Source organism: Sapajus apella, unplaced genomic scaffold (assembly GCF_009761245.1).
Source record: "Sapajus apella isolate SASKATOON/1434 unplaced genomic scaffold, GSC_monkey_1.0 scaffold73, whole genome shotgun sequence".
Classification (NCBI taxonomy): Eukaryota; Metazoa; Chordata; class Mammalia; order Primates; family Cebidae; genus Sapajus; species Sapajus apella.
Genome location: NW_022437013.1, coordinates 9,011,361 through 9,021,468, shown reverse-complemented (window position 1 = coordinate 9,021,468; position 10,108 = coordinate 9,011,361). Strand labels below are relative to the sequence as shown.

Genomic DNA, 10,108 nt, shown 5'->3' with positions numbered 1-10,108 from the left:
TGACATATATGTACCTATGGAACAATCCTGCAGGATGCAGGATGTGCACATGTACCCCAGAGTCCAAAGTACAATTAAAAAAATGATCAAGTAGATTTTATTCAAATTATAAATCAAATTATAAAAAAAGGGCTCATTCAACATTTGAAAATTAATTCGTATAATTTACTATATCAATAAACAAAAGAAAAATCATATGGTCATACCAATTGACGCAGAATGCATTTGAAAAAACCCATCATCCAATCATAATAAAAACATTTAGCTAATTGGAATACAAGGAAATAACTCTAACTTGATAAAGAGATCTATTAAACTTATAACTAACATCATATCTTGTGGTGAAAGACAATGCTTTTGCTCTAAGATTAGGAACAAGGCAAGGATTTCTGCTCTCACCATTCTTATTCAATATAGTACTGGAAATTCTAGCCACTGCAATGAGGCAAGAAAAGATACAAAAGACATATGTACTGTAAAGGAAGAAATAAAACTGTCCTTGTTTGCAAATGACATAATTATCTAAGTAGTAATTTCCAATGAGTCTACTAAAACCCCTAGAACTAATCAGTGAGTTTGGCAATGTTTCAAGATGAAAGATCAACATTAAAAAAAAGTAATCATATTTCTACATGCTAACAACAAACATGCAGAGACCAAAAATTTAAAAAGCCAATATCATTTGCAATCCCTTCAAAGTAAATGAAATATATAGGTATATATTTAACAGAACATGTGTAGATTCTGTATGCTGAGGATTACAAAATGCTGCTTAAAGAAATAAAAGAAGACCTGAATGCTTGGAAAGTATTGGAAACTGTGTTCATGGATTGAAAGTCTCAATAAAGATATCTGTTATCCCCAAATGGATCTGTAGGTTTAACTGATTTCGCAATCCCAGCATGTTTTTGCAGGAATAGATGAGCTTATTTTCAAATTTGTACAGAAAATCGAGGGAACTAAAATAGTTGAATCACTCTACTGACATTAGTACTTAATATACGACACAGTAATCAAAACAATAAAAATAGGATATTTGCAATGAGATAGACACAAAGATCAATGGGACAGAATGGAGAACCCCAAAATAGACCCAAACAATATGCTTAATAAAGTTTTGGCAAGCAAAAGCAATTTAAGTGGAGAAGAAGAATCTTTTTCAACAAAGGGTCCTGGAGCTATTGGACATCCATAGGCAAAGAAGCAAAATCCACCCTAAACTTCACTTATATAAAAATTAACTCCAAATGGGTCATGAACTTGAATGTGACATGTAAATCTACACAACTTGTCAAGAAAATCTTCAATATTTAGGGTAAGCAGTTGTTAGACTTGAAACAAATGCCACTATCCATAAAAACAAAATTAAAAAACTCAAACTTGTCAAAATTAAACACTTTGGTTCTGACAAAGACATGTTAAGAGGACGAAAGAATAAACTATACACTATATGAATATATTTGCACAAGAATATATTTGCACACACCCATAGGATAATGGACTAATACTCAGAATACATGAAGGACTCTCAAAACTTAATAGTAACAAATAAGCAATCCAATTAGAAAATAAGCAAGTATTTCACTAAGTAGGATTTGTTATGGCAAATAAACACATGAAAAGACTGATCACTGGAGACATGCAAATTAAAACCACAATGTGATATCATTATCTGTATATCAGAATGGCTAATTTTTTAAATGATAATACCAAATGCTGTTGAGTATACAGCAGAGAAACTTGATACATTGCTACCAGGAATGTAAAATGGTATAGCCACTATGGAAAAGTTTGGCAGTTTTTATAACACTAAATATTCAACTATCATAACCCATCAATTATACTCTTGGGAATTTGTCCCAGAGAAAACATATTACCAAAATCATCTGTATATGGTTTACAGCGTCTTTATTTAACGGATTAACATACCAAATATATAACATACCAAAAATTGAAAATAACCCATATATCCATCAATGGGCAAATAATTAACAAATGTAGCATACCCCACCATGAAGTATTATTCTTCAATAAAAAAGAAATAACTATTGATATACACAAAATGTTGGATGAAATCTCCAGGGAATTGTACTGACTGAAAAAAAGCCAATCCTAAAATATTATAAACTGTATAATTCCTTTATGTAACATTCTTGAAATGACAAAATTACAAAAAAATCGAGAACAATTTAGTGATTGTCTATGGTCAAGGAGTCAGGAATGGGGTGGGAGAGTGAGTTGGGCATGTTTATAAAAGGGACATCATGAGGGATCTTTGTACTGATGGAATTGTTTTCTATTTTGGTGGTGTCAAAAGTCAATATTATAATTGTAATATTATACTATATTTTTGCAAGATTTGGAAAACTGGTACCTCCCGAAACACCTATAGAACCAGAAAAAAATATGAATAAATGCTTTTTAAGACATTGGCTATTGGATGAAAAAAGACATCAATCCTTAAGATACAGGAAATAAATTATGTGAGCACTAAGATTACTCCAGCTTACTGTTTGGAAAGTTTTCAGGCCTGTATGGCAGGCACGTACCCAAGTAGATCTTAGTAATCTCCCCGAGTTAAGAATACAGAATCAGAAGTGAAAGGCTAGAGTTGGGAGAGCAGAGTTTTGAAGAAGAGCTAACTGCAAAGAGTCAGCTCCATATATCTGCCATAGTCTTACTGTAGTCTTCAGCTGAGTAATGATCAGCAAGTGTGTGTGAGTATGTTCCCCTTGGCAGATGACAGACTCACATGAAATGATTGGAGGGGGTTTGTGCTTTGCACCGTCCTCCTTCCGTGCTTTCTCAGCCACCTGGTGCCACACTTTCTCCGGACCTAGCACGTAGCTGCCGGGCAGCTGCCATGAACTCCGAAGCCATGAGGATCCACAGTAAAGGATCTTTCCAGGCAGGTGGAATACAAATAAAAAATGATAAAAGCAGACCATCTTTGAAATCTCTGAAAACTCATAACAGATCAGAAAAAATCAAAATATAAAGCACTTCGGGGAAAAGTATTTTACCTTGACTTACCTTCTGTCACCATATCTGAAAAACTGCAAAAGGACATTAAGGATCTGGGAGAGAGAGTTGAAGAATTTCTCAGCAAAGATATCAGTTATTTTATTTCAAATAAAAAGGAAGCTAAATTTGCACAAACCTTGGGTCGAATTTCTCCTGTAGAAAGTCCAGAATCTGCATATCTGCAGAAACCACATCACCTCATCCCAGCCATGCTGGAAGTTCACTTAAGTCACCAGACACAGTCTTTTTACAGGTGTGTTTAAGCAGAGGAAAATTATTAGTTGAAAGGGCTATCAAGGACCATGATTTTATTCCTTCGAATAGTGTATTAACAAATGCCTTATCATAGGGAGTAAAAAATGCTTCATGTTGATTACATTGGATGCTACATTGAACAAAAGAAAACAAAAGTTGTATTTATTCAATAAATCGAGTACTTCAGTAAGTAAGGGATGTGGAGGAAAGAGTTGGTACTGGTGCACAAAAAAAAAAAAAAAAAAAAAAAAAAAACCCAAGAACAAGAAGACTCAAAAAGCCTTTTGCAAAGGTAGAAGATATGAGCCAACTTTGTAGGCTATTTTATCTTCAGCTGACCAATATGCCTTTTATAAATTATTCTATACAGAAGCCCTGCAGTCCATTTGATGTAGAAAAGCCATCTAGTATGCAAAAGCAAACTCAGGTTAAACTAAGAATCCAGATGGATGGTGATAAATATGGTGGAACCTCAATTCAACTCGAGTTGAAAGAGAAGAGAAAAGGATATTGTGAATGTTGCTGGCAGAAATATGAAGATATAGAAACTGTTGGTCCTGAAGTTTTACTTTGCTGGTATAGCAACAAAACAATCTGGAATAGATGTTTAATTTGGTGCTCAGAAAATTTCGAGGCTAAAAAATGGAAAATATGTTCATTGGTTGCCACAAAGAAGGAAAATTAGTGAAAGCAGGTGTTGGGATTTGAGCACCTTCTAAGTGAGCAACACAGAAACCTTGAACAGAGTAACCAGTATCAAGTTGTTGATGATATTGTATCTAAGTTAGTTTTTGACTTTGTGGAATATGAAAAGGACACACCTAAAAAGAAAAGAATAAAATACAATGTTGAATCTCTTTCTCCTGTTTCTGCAAATGCCCTGACAAAGACAGAACAGAAAGAAAAAGTGGAATTGCAATATATTTCTCAGAAAGATTGCTGGAAAGATGATATACAGGCAATGGAGCAGAATTTCTTGTATAAAGACACCCAGGAAATTGAAAAAAAGCTTGTGTTTATTTCAGAGCCCAAACCCACCCTTCAAATAAATTGAGAGGACTTAATAAGAAAACAATTAATAAATGTTCCATGTTAAATACAGCTGAAAATGACATAAGACAGAATTTTATACACCTACCTCTACATAAAATCAAACAGGAATGCATTCTTGACATTTCTGAACACACATTAAATGAAAATGACTTAGAATTACTAAAGGTAGATCACCATTGTTGTAACATACAGGCATCTGTAAATGTTTCTGATTTCAATACAGATAATAGTGCATCTCAACCAAAACAAAAGTCAGATACTGTGCGTTTTCCAGTAAAGGATCTCAAGGAAAAGGACCTTCATTCAATATTTGCTCATGATTCTGGTCTGATAACAATAAACAGTTCACAAGAGCACCTAACTGTTCAGGCAAAGGCTCCATCACACACTTCTGAGGAGCCCAATGAATGTGTTATTGAGAATATGAATAGTTTACCTTCTGGTAAAATACATTGAAAAGTGAAAATATTACTTTGATGAAATAGAAAATAATATCTGAAACCAAATTTGAATTTGATAAAACAACTGAATTTATTACACAAGAAGAAAACAGAATTTGTAGTTCACTGGTACAGTCTTTACTAGGCTTGTTTCAGACTAATGAAGAGAAATCAGAATTGAGTTTCACAAGCTACACTGAAAACAGTGGTATATGCAATGTTTTAGATATTTGGGAAAAGGAAAATTCAAATAATCTGTTGACAATGTTTTTCTCTTCCCCTTCAACTTCTACATTTACTGGCTTTTAGACTTTAAAAAATGCATACTTTTCAGAAGTCATAAGGATCATATTCTTGAAATTTTTATAAGTATGTATGGAAATTCTTGGGAATTTTTTTACCAACTTTGTTTACAGAACCAAATGTAAATATTAAAAATAAATGTAATATTTACAGTTTTCTACAGAAAAAAAAAAAGAATGAAATGATTGCAGGGGGCCAGGCATAGTGGCTCATGCCTATAATCCCGGCACTTTGGGAGGCTGAGGTGGGCAGATTACTTGAGACCAGCCTGGGTGAAACTCTCCTTCTACCAAAAAAAAAAAAAAAAAAAAATACAAAACGATTAGCCAGCTTTGGTGGTGTGTGCCTATAGTTCCAGCTATTCTGGAGGCTGAGGTGAGAGGATCGCTTGAGCCTGGGAAGTTGAGGCTACAGTGACCCATGATCTTGTGACTGCACTCCAGCCTGGAAAAGAGTGAGACAAAAATAGAAGGAAGGAAGGGAGGGAGGGAGAGAGGGAAGGAAGGAAGGAGGGAAGGAAGGAGGGAAAGGAGGGAGACAGGGAGGGCAGGAAGGGAGGGAGGGAGGGAGGGGAGGAAGGAGGGAAGGAAGGAAGGGAGGGAGAGAGGGAGGGCAGGAAGGGAGGGAGGGAGGAAGGAAGGAAGGGAGGGAGGGAGGAAGGAAGGAAGCAAGGAAGGAAGGAAGGAAGGAAAGAAGGAAGGAAGGAAGGAAGGAAGGAAAAGATATGTTCCCACAGCTCAAACAGGACAAGGAACGTTTTCTGTTCCCATGAATTAGAGTGAGAAACTTCACAATTTACAGGCATCAAGTAAGAATACTCAGAAAGTTTTACCTGTGTAGGGCAAGTTAGTTCTAGACTAAAGGCTGCTTTTATTCCAATTTTAAAGAAGAGTTTTAAAAAAGGACCTGAGAGGATCAAACTCTTTTCAAAAACTGTAACCACATTTCAGAACAAGCCACAAGAATATGTATAGCAATTCAAATACTGAGCACCTAAAAAGATCAATTTCAGAACAGAAAGACCTAGCTACCCTGTTAGCATGCTTAGTATGTGATGCTCTGTACCACCTTGGGACTGTGAAGAGTCCCTACCAGCAAGAAAACTTTTGCCAGATGCAGCCCCTCAATGTTGCACTTCTCAGCCCCTAGAACTGCAGGAAATAAATTCCTTTTCTTTATAAATTATAAGTTTCAAGTATTCTAAGTGCTGGAACATGGATTGAGATGTGCCAAAAACTAGAGAAACAATTGGATCTGTCAAGGAGACTCATGAATTATATAAAAAGGTCCAAATCCAACTTCAATATATGAAAACTACAGTTTATGGGATTGAAAATACATTGGATGGGATTAATAGCAGATTACACAGTAAAGATGAAATGATTAGTGAGCTTGATAACAGAGCAATAGAACTATTTATCCAAAATGAACAAAGAGACAAAAAAAAAAAAGGAGGAAAAGGACTGCTAATGGATTGAGGGATAATTTAGCAAGTTATGTCATAATCAAATTGCTCAAAACTAGTGACGGAGTAAATTTAAAAAGCAAGAGAAAAAGCACATTGTGTGCAGAGTACCAAGGAAGTGATGATCTTCAATTTCTCATTGGAAACAATGCAAGTTAGATGACAGTGTAACTACATCTTTAAATTAATTAAGAAAAAATTAACCTGAATATCTAATTCAGTGAAAATAACTTTCAAAATGAAATGAGAAATACATAGGTTTTCAGACATGCAAAGCTGAAAGTCGTTGTCACCAGCACAATTCTACTACAAGATATGCCACAGGAAGTCCTTCAGGGAAGTGGAATATGATTTCAGATAAAATTTGGCTATACAAAGTAATATAAGTGTACTGGAGATGGTAACCACATAAATAAATCAAACAGATATTTTCCTATTATTTAAGTGTCTTCAGAATTAACTATTTAAATGATATGAAGATACTGTGGATTTTAAAACGTATGTATAAGTAAAATGTATGACAACAATAGCACAAAGTTTGGGGATGGAGAAATAAAAGTGTACTGTGGAAAGATTCTTTTTTATTTTTTTACAATAGGAATAAGTGAAAGTTGTTTTTATTGTTCATATATTATCAAACAGGCATCTGATGACCTATGAAATTAGACATTTCCAGGGGGTCACAGGTCAACAGATCTAAACTACAGTGATCTTCCCTTAGATTCTTTTCTCCTGAGGTGAATAGCTCAAAAGACAAGGATGCCTTTAGTCCAGGCTAACCCCTGTAGCCTCTATGCAATTAGCATAGGAAGAAAGGCCCTCCTCCCTTCCACCACTGGGGCTCAACAGTGTACTGCGTGTTCGGTAGTGTACATTTTCAATCTTGCTAGAGCAAAACCAGGCTTCTGCTTTGATGACTAAGGTAAAGGGACAGGAGTCGTCCAAGGTTCTGAAAACACTGATGTACTGTTTTTGTTTTTTTCCAGACTTTTATACTATTGTCTGCTCTAGGCCGTGGGGAATGCTGGTTAGTTTGCTGAACAGACGCTCTGTTCAGCAGCGTTTATGGTATTTCAAATCCCAAGTCTCAGCCAAAGCTTTGCAGTCCACCCTGACTCCAGGGAACAGGGCCTCATTTCAAGGTGAGGCACTTGGGTTCTTACCCTTGCTTCTTCCCAATGGGGACTGTTTTCTCCTACTTCTACAAGTATTGCACTGCCAGTTGAGAGCACTGACTCAGGTGGAGCATCCTTACCGAGCAAGCAGGGGGCATTCAACCTGATCTCTGGTTCTGACCCAGACAGAGGGGACTGAAAACAAACGCTCTTTTGCTCTGTGGCTGGTTCACTGATTCAACGTGAGCGCTTGGCTTGGCAATGCCTCATGAGAGTGGCTCTCTGGGCCAGAGATGTTTCTGGGAGGGTTTGCCAGCCTTGTCTTGAGCCATCAGTGTGGCAGGGGAGCACAGGGTGTAGGTGGAGACACTCTGGAGACCATGTGAAAGTGGCAGCTAGCTGTACTTTCAAAAGAGAAGCAGTGGTTCACTGACCCTGAGCATTCTGTCAGCAGGATGGAGCTGCCTGGACAGCAAGTCATCACCGCCTCTGAATATACACACAGGAGGCTGCCTGTCCAGGGAAAGAAGAAAACGTTCAGGGAAGAGAAAGATCTGCTAAGAGAAAAGGGACAGACAGGGTAGAGCCAGGAATCTAGAATCAGGGTAGTGAAGAGATTGCTAACCTTGCCCCCCAGGCAGTTCTATACATTAGCGTAGATGTTAACAGAGCCAAAAAAAAAAAAAAAAATGAATGAAGGGGCACAACAATGTGGGGGGAAGCCTTCTAGCTTTTAGTCATTTCAACGAGAAACTGGAACTAATTAATGAATGGACCTAACATCTAACTTATTTTATTAAGACTCCCAATAACTCACTCAGTAACCTTCTCAAGCCCCTGGCAATGTGTTCTCAGATCCCTTCCTATGTGAAGTTCTCTCTTAGAAGCTGCCTACAGATCCTGTCCCACAGCCTCTCCATGTCATGTCCAGCAGTGGAGAGGAAATTAGCAACCCAATTAATTCCTTCTCTCCTTCAGAGTTCTTTCAAACATCCCTCTTTGGGAGGGAAGTACTCTGAGTGAAATAGTTTAATGTTCTAAACAATGCACATATGTATATATATTTTATGTTTGACCCTACTCCACCTCCTAAAATTCTTTCTTTTTTTGGATGTTCGGAAACGCCACAGACATCTTACTACTATGAGGGGAGCAACCAATAATATCCTGAAGATGGCAGAGCAGAAAGAGGAAATAATTTTGATGAGCAGCTCATGGAATCATCAAAATTCTATATGAGTTGCTGTATTTACCAATTCTGTAAACACCCAACTTCAAGGCTTCTTGATATATGAACTAAGAAATCTCCTTGTTATTAAAGAAAAAAAAAATCCCTTCCCCAGCAGAGACCACTTTTACTACAAACTTAAAATCTTTCTTCTTTATCGTCAGCCTAAACTATATGTTATGACATTGAGATTAGCGTTGCCAAGCTCCACAGCCACTTCTTACCCCAAGCCAGGAGAGAAAGAAAGCATGCTGTGTGGTGGGGCTTGAAGTCCTCGTTAGGTAGGCAGCTGCATGTCTCATCATGGCAAGAGCTTCCTCTTGCTTCATTTCCCTCATCCTTACATCCATACATGCTAACTCTCTCCCCTGACAATTTACCTGATTTAAAAGCTTTGTGTCAAATGAAGTTACTTTTCCATTCCATCTAGCAAAAGCCTGGGCTGAAAATAATTAACAGGGGACTGCCCAGAAGGTTCTGTTTTATCTCTAGCTTGAGCCACCTGCCTCAAAGCTCACAACAGCTCAAGGAAAGAGAGTTATTTGGAGCAAAGACAATTAGTTTTAGGCTACAGCAAGGTTGTCTAGGCTTTGGAAGCTGGACACTGAACAATGACTGACCAGCTACTTGCCTGGGAGGCAATGAGAAGAGAATGGAAGGTGATAGCAACAAAGCAAAAAGAGGATGATGGGCTTAAAAGAGAGATAAGACAAAAAATAGTATCAGCTTAGCATCATAAAGGCAGAGTTCTTGGTTTTAAATACTTTTTCATTTTAAAACAATACTGTACTGGAATGGGTTAACATCATCATTTTTAGCATCCTGGTAGCATTATTCAGTAGTTAATAAAAATCAAGGCATGAAATTGTGTAATATAACTTGAAGATACACTGTCATAAGTTAAAGACATTTAAAATGGAATCATGAATCATACCCAATTAATTCAAAAGAAGGCAGAACAAGAGGAAAAGAGGAACAAAGAGAAGATGAGACAAATAGAAAACAATTAACAAAACATAGAATCATGTCGTCTGCAAACAGAGACAATTTGAATTCCTCTCTTACTATTTGAATACCCTTTATTTCTTTCTTTTGCGTGATTACCCTGGCCAGAACTTACAATACTGTTTTGTATAGGAGTGGCGAGAGAAGGCATCCTTTAGTCTCAGCCCAAAAATTCCTTAAGCTAATAAACAACTTCAGCAAAGTCTCAGGATACAAAGTC

At 37.0% G+C, this 10,108-nt stretch overlaps 2 pseudogenes across 2 annotated transcripts; one reads left to right on the top strand and one right to left on the bottom strand.

The window, feature by feature from the left end:
* Positions 1 to 3,476: 3,476 nt before the first annotated feature.
* Positions 3,477 to 5,234, top strand: LOC116531902 (annotated as a pseudogene). The gene is made up of 3 exons (XR_004260636.1): positions 3,477 to 3,514; positions 3,646 to 3,829; positions 3,989 to 5,234. The product of XR_004260636.1 is annotated as a protein DBF4 homolog A-like (transcript).
* Positions 5,235 to 7,627: 2,393 nt separating this feature from the next.
* Positions 7,628 to 9,729, bottom strand: LOC116531901 (annotated as a pseudogene). Its single transcript, XR_004260635.1, has one exon. The product of XR_004260635.1 is annotated as an uncharacterized LOC116531901 (transcript).
* Between the last annotated feature and the right edge of the window lie 379 nt (positions 9,730 to 10,108).